Consider the following 7,353-nt stretch of genomic DNA (forward strand, 5'->3'; position numbering starts at 1 on the left):
CATCCGAACCTAAAAAAATATTTAGAAGTTGAGTTGGAGCGCGATGACTGGCCGAACCCATGTTAATAGTTCTGCCACCTGGAGGGGGTCCGGGCTCCCAATGTGAGATCTCGGGAAATTTAAATAAATAGGGTTATTTGAGAAATAGCCTTATAAAATTTTTCCGAAATTTTTAGAAATTTTCTGGGAATTTTTCGGAGCTCGTACGATGAGTTTTGAGGGGATCAATTACGGGTACGGATAAAGCCTGTTTGGGATACCGTTTAAGTGAGGAATTGTTTTAAATTATAAATACCTTTTTCCTTATTTCTTTTCCTCCATCGCCGATCTCGATCTATTTCTTCCCCAAACCCCATCACCGATCCTTTCCCAGACCCGACCTCCTCCTTCCAATCTTCCCCGATCTTTCCTCCCCGCCATCGATTCTCTCTCACGGACGACTTGGCGCCGAGATCGGAGGAGCACCTTCGGCGATTGTCGGTGTTGCCTGAGGAGGAAGTCACCGGAGCTCGATGGAATCCAAGCTGTATTCGATCGAGGGGTCGCTGCTTCGGTGATTTCTGTGGTCGAGTGTCGACGATCAGTGGCTAGGGCACGGTGAGAGCTAGATCTTGCATCGTCTCCTATCGGTAGGCCTTCCCTCTCCTCCCTCGCGTCGACTGCCGACACCACTAGAATCGAGTCAGATTTGATCGCCGGCATGAAGGGGCGATTAGGGCTTCAAGGGTAAGCAATCCAAACCTTATCCCTTCTCCTTTCCTTGATGATCTCCATCGATGTGCCCTAATGCAGTGTCCGATCCTTCTTCCTGTTCATCGACAAGAATTTCACCGTGCCTAACTGTGATCTTGAAGGTGAGGCATTGTATTATGTAAATAGGCATTGTTTGATCCATGATCTCCAATTTTGATCTCTGTTCTTGATCGGATCAGTGATCTTCTTGTTGATGTTGTCTTAAGCCGGTCCAGTGAGGAGGAATTCCAGTATCTTGCTCGATTGGTGATCTCCACCGCTTGACCTCCTGTTGATTCGATTGATATCGGTGGAGGGTTGTTTGCTGTGGATAGTTACTGTTGCCGATCACCACTTTCTCCTTCTTGATCCGGTTGATTTCAGTGAGGTGAGTTCTATTTTCTATGTGCTGAAGTTGTTAAAGTGTTAGCAAGAATTGGGATTGAGGTCTTTCCAGTAGCTTAATTAAGGTATTTGTAGGATTAGTTGAGTACATGATGTGAATGTATTGAATTAGGCTTATGTGTAGGTATTTGATCCGGGTTGTAGATTATAGTATAATTTTGATTGTATGATCATGTGTAGGTTTGTTTGACAAGAGGTTGTAATTAGTAGTTGAATTGTGATTAGGTTTATTTGCTTAGATTTAACCTAATGGAATGATTAGGGTTAAGACAATTAACCCTAGTCAACCGTTGGATTTCTAATCTAATTGGTGATTAGGGATTAGGTAGCTAACCTTAATCGACCATTAGATTTAGTTAGGTAAGTTGTGATTGTGGTGATTAGGGATTTTGCCATAATTTAGTTTAGGGATTTTATTTAGCTATTCATTTGGATTTAGCTAAATAAAATATATATATTGTTTATTTGTTTGATACAGGACTCTGATTTGAGACAGGAGTCTCGACGTTGGATTTGGCGTGATACTACCTGTTATTTGAGGCGGGTATCCTTTGACTTATCTTTTGATAATGTCTTATGATATGTTTAGCTTATATATACTTACTAGTGGTAGATAGTAGATTATTCTTTCTCTTGGTCTTAGCTAGTTGATACCTATCACATGCTTCATCTGCTAGTTGCTTTATTTCAGGATTGGATATTTTATCTCTTGCCATGTGTATATATGTTCATAGAGATGCATATTTATAGTGCTCTACTCTACTGGATTAGTTGCTTTACATGTGTGATACATGCTCTTGGATTCCTGATACTTACATCATTGTTATATGTGATGTCTTTGGATTTATGCTGTTTATATCATGGTTATATATATGCGTTTACCTTTTGGGCACACACATATATGGAGGAGGCTATGTTCAGGTATGACATACTGTAGCATCATGCACCATTCAAGGGCGATTGACGACTCCATTATTGTTGAGCTCGTCGGTCGGCACAACGTGTTTCACTGCATGGGTAGTGGCACAACACTCGGTGTGTATGGCGGGTTGCTCGGTGGTGCACGGGGTGCTCGTGGGTATGCGATCTGACGGGGTTGCGGATCCCTCCGTCATCGCGTCAGTTGAGGCATTCGCTCCCTCACTATGTTTGAGGTAGGAGGATAGGTGTACTCCGGCAGCATCCTGTCCACTTCATGGGGTAATGATGGCAGAGTGCACGGTTGTCACACCCTACCCACTCGGTCTCACCATTGTGTGTGAGATGGGTGACTGTCATATCGCATCATATGCATGGATTGCATTCGTTATGATTGATGCATTTGGTGATTCGTATGATTGACATGCATGGGATCATGCTTTTGCTCGACTACTTTTATCTCGTATGTTGTGATCGGTTGCCTCGCGGTGATTTATTTCGATTATGCATTTTCTTATCATTCTTGCTATAGGCATACTTTATGCCTTTTCTTTGGTTATTCGTTTATTTCACTATGCATCTCATTATCTTGTTAGGAGACCGTCTAGTAGGTTGTCTTGTTAGGAGACTATCTTGTAGGCTCATGGTTTAGTGTCTTGTACCGTAGGATGTTGCTAGTAGTTATATGTTGTTGTACATTTGGATTACCTCTGAGTTCTTTGAACTCACCCCGTTATTACTATTTTCGGGAGATATTCCAGTCGCTAGCCCCATTATCGCGAGGATTTACTTTGTCGGATTATATTTTGCTTTTGCATCTTATATACTTGTATTGTGGGTTTGTATTGTGGACTTTACATTGAACATTCGGGTTTGCTACTTTTGTTTTCCGCTGCGGTTATATTTTCATTACTTCGTGGATTTGTTTTCTTCGTTATAGTGGAGTAGGCTGTTTACATATATCTTCGGGGTTCTATATCATCTTTCCTTATTAAACTGCGTGGATTGATCATATATTATAGCTGTGTGGAATGTTGATATTGCGTGGATTGATCATATATTATAGCTGTGTGGAATGTTGATATAAACTGCGTGGTTTGTTTCTTAATTGTATTGTATTATTCCGGTCGTGTGTGGCCGAGGTATAGAGATATATGTATACTAAGTTTCATATTGTCCGCCGTACAGGGGAGATGCTGTCGAAATTTCTTCGGACAGGGACTACCTGGGGCGTGACAATTTATTTGGTATCAGAGCGGATTTCTGATACTTGTTTCTCGTGTTCTGGTGTTTTGCGAGCTTATCTCGGTATTTTGGATTTGTACGGATTTCCGTCGATTTTATCGTTTCGGAATTCCGAGGTATTTTGATGAGGTTTCATTGGTTCTATTTGGGGCTAAGTAGCGACAGGACATCTCCAGACGGCAAATAGGTAAATGAGGTAATTTTATAGTTTTTCATACTTGTAGTGATATCTGGATAATATTTTGTTTACAGATATGACACATATATGTATTCCGGTATCGAGACGTGGACGTCCACGTAAGATGCCGATAGATGCTCTGGAGACAGAGTCTCCAGAGAGATTTGCTAGGGTCGAGCTTGTCCGTTAGGGACAGACTCGTCAAGATATTATATGCACGTCGGATTATAAGACCCCGACGGTTCCGACATCAGGGGTACATACCTCGACTATACCACTAGTGGTATCACCTTCAGTATACTCGGCACCCCCTCCAGTCGTGCCTACTACTGCGTACTTGAGGTACGAGATGAGGCAGAGATCTAGTGGGACACGCAGCGCTCGATTATAAGCGAGCAGCATATTAACTGGACGAGATTTAGAGAGGCATTTGAGAGTCAATATTTTCCCCAGGCGTATCAGATGACACGTCGGCAGGATTTTCTGAGTCTTCGATAGAATAACCACTCAGTGATGGAGTATAATGCCGAATTTAATCGGTTAGCCAGATTCTATCCTAAGTTAATTGCCGAAGATAAATCTCGTATGCTTCAGTTTATTCAGGGACTGGACGGGCATCTTCAGGTGAAGATTGCCGGTTTTGGTCATTCATCATATACAAAGGTACTGGATAGAGCTCTTATGATTGAGTCTGCTCATCATAGAGTGAGTGCAGATAAGAAGAGGTTGATCGGACTTGAGGCAGATCCAGCTACTCGGACAGCGGCGTCACACTCAAACGGGTCAGGTACTTTTGGGTCATCGGCCAGGCCCAGTCGACGATCTTCATCGGGGCGTTTCGGTCTTCTCGCAGTGACAGCCCACCGGTGGCTCTCACCGCACGATGTGGATCTTGAGATCACGTCACCTCTGCGTGCTCCCTAGGACATCGGTTTGCTATTATTACAAAGCACTGAGCCAAGGCATTGTGAAGGCTCGTGTAGCTGTGATTTCTATTCCAGAGGACAATTTGGTCGGTCCGAGACTCGGTGAGGTGGGCAGCCAATCTTCGTGATCGTCGAGACGGCTCCCCCTGCGCATGGCATGCAGGCGGGAGCATTCTGTGTCCTTGTGGAGAACCCGGATTCCCTTAGTGTTCTCCAAGACTATTCGTCAAGAAGAAGGATGGTACACGAGGTTGTGCATCGATTATAGGCAATTAGTGACTATCCGAAATAAGTACCCCTCCCCGGATTGAGGATTTATTTGATCAGCAGAGATACATCGGTGTATTCTAAGATTGATCTGCGGATATCATCGAGAGTTAGAGATTCGATATTGACATTTACGATCTGGACATTACGAGTTTTGGTAATGCCATTTAGGCTTACCAATGCTTCTGTATGGATTTGATGAACCGTATCTTTTGGAGTATCTGGATCGGTTTGTGATTGTATTTATCGATGACATATTGATCTATTCACGTTCCGAGGAGGAGCACCTTCGCATAGTCTTGGAGACTCTTCGACGACATCATCTGTATACGAAGTTCAGCAAGTGGACATTTGGCTTTCCTCGGGTTTTCTAGGACATGTGGTTTCTAGCGGGTATTTGATAGATCCTCGAAGGTCGAGGCTATTACCAACGGGAGCGCAAGTCGGAGATCCAGATTTCTTGGGATTACCGGATATTACCGGCGATTCGTTGAGGGTTTCTCCAGCTATGTCGTTGACACGTCCGACACGGAAAGGCGTGAAGTTCACGTGGTCGAGGCTTGTGAGACTAGCTTCCAGGAAGCGGAGATTAGTATCGGCACCGCTTTGGTTTTCCTTACGGTGATGATTGAATACTTTACGATGCATCTCTTGTGGCTTGGGCCTTTGATGCAACACGGTGGTCTCCTATGCTTCTCGTCGTTGAAGGAGCATGAGAAGAACTACCCAAAGACATGATTGGAGCTAGCCGCTATTATCTTTGCTTTGAAGATTTGGCGGCATCATCTTTATGGTATTACTTTTGAGATTCTTACCGATCATAAGAGTCTCAAATATATTTTCACACGAAGGAACTCAATCTCCGACAGAGGAGATGGATGGAGTTCCTGAAGGATTATGATTGTACTATTAGCTACCATCCGGTAAAGCTAATGTGGTCACCGATGCACTTAGGAAGTCCAGAGGGACTTTAGTTCGTCATCGAGTTTTAGTCACGGACTTGATTGAGGGATTCTCCGAATTGACGGACAGAGCAGGGTATTTTGGTTATCATGGTTGCTCATCGTCGATCGTGATGAGGATTCGAGGCCCAGGAGATCGGCATTCGATTCACTAGCGACGATAGCTTTGAGCGTGAGAGTTTACGAGATAGAGGTATTGTTTATTTCGAGGCGATTTTGTACCTCAGTCTCACCCGGTCATGGAGGAGTTACTTCAGGAGGCTCATCGTTCTAGGTTTGCTATCCACCCAGGTGGGACCCGTATGTATCGTGATTTGAGGCGTTCCTATTGGTGGAACGGTATGAAGAAAGACATCGCGGAGTTTGTAGCCAGATGTCTTGTCTGTCAGCAGGTGAAGGCTGAGCACCAGAGACCTGCTGGATTACTTCAGAGGATCCCTATTCCCGAGTGGAAGTGGGAGCACATTACTATGGATTTCATGGTTGGTTTGCCTAGGACTCGTCGAGGCCATGATGCGATTTGGGTAATCGTTGACCGATTAACCAAATCCGCACATTTTATAGCGATCCGGAAGACTGATTCTCTGGATCGATTAGCAGAGTTATACTATTATATCTGATAGAGACCCACGATTCACGTCCCGATTCTGGCAGAGTCTGCAGCAGGCCTTGGGCACACAGCTTCGTTTCAATACGGCATTCCATCCGCAGACAGATGGGCAGTCAGAGCGGACTATTCAGACATTGGAGGACTTGCTGAGGTCTTGTGTCATGGACTTCAGAGGCAATTGGGAGGACCACCTGCCATTAGTGGAGTTCGCCTACAATAACAGCTATCATTCGACTATCCAAAGGGCACCGTTTGAGGCGTTGTATGGTAGGCCTTGTCGGACACCCACCCTCTGGGAAGAGGTTGGGGAGGCCCAGTTGGTAGGACCTCAGAGAACTCAGCAGGATGCAGAGTTAGTTCGTACTATCAGACGGAGAATGTCAGAGGCTCAGGACCGTCAGAAGAGTTATGCTGATCAGAGACGGAGACCCCTGGAGTTCTCCATTGGTGATCATGTATTTCTTAGAGTTTCACCCACGAAAGGGGTGAAGAGATTTGGTCTCCGAGGTAAGCTAGCTCCCCGATATATTGGGCCATTCCAGATCTTGGAGAGGATTGGAGCAGTAGCTTATCGTCTGGCGCTACCACCATCTCTAGCTGGCATTCACGATGTATTCCATGTCTCTATGCTGAGGAGATACGTATCTGATCCAAGACATGTTCCGTCAGATGTATCCGCTCCTATTCAACGTGACGTTACTTTCGAGGAGGTTCCGATGCGGATACTGGACCGTAGAGAGCGTCACTGCGAACAAGACGGTCCGACCGGTTAAAGTTGGATGGCAGATCATTCGACGAGGAGGCTACGTGGGAGTGGAGGATACGATCCGAGCTCGATACCCCATCTTTTACTTGATGTATGTGGGTTAATATCCTGAGATTTATACTATGTTTATATTGTTAGTTCTTGTTGGTTATAGCGAAATTTGGGGACCAAATTTTTATTAGTAGGGGAGGATGTGAGATCTCGGGAAATTTAAATAAATAGGGTTATTTGAGAAATAGCCTTATAAAATTTTTCCGAAATTTTTAGAAATTTTCTGGGAATTTTTCGGAGCTCGTACGATGAGTTTTGAGGGGATCAATTACGAGTACGGATAAAGCCTGTTT

At 44.4% G+C, this 7,353-nt stretch overlaps 1 long non-coding RNA gene across 1 annotated transcript; it reads left to right on the top strand.

Annotated features, from left to right (window-relative positions):
* The first annotated feature begins 325 nt into the window (after positions 1–325).
* Positions 326–1,676, top strand: LOC122029756. The gene is made up of 4 exons (XR_006125175.1): positions 326–726; positions 793–854; positions 933–1,120; positions 1,616–1,676. It is a non-coding gene; the product is annotated as an uncharacterized LOC122029756 (long non-coding RNA).
* The last annotated feature ends 5,677 nt before the right edge of the window (positions 1,677–7,353 follow it).

Source organism: Zingiber officinale, chromosome 10B (genome assembly GCF_018446385.1).
Source record: "Zingiber officinale cultivar Zhangliang chromosome 10B, Zo_v1.1, whole genome shotgun sequence".
Lineage (NCBI taxonomy): Eukaryota > Viridiplantae > Streptophyta > Magnoliopsida > Zingiberales > Zingiberaceae > Zingiber > Zingiber officinale.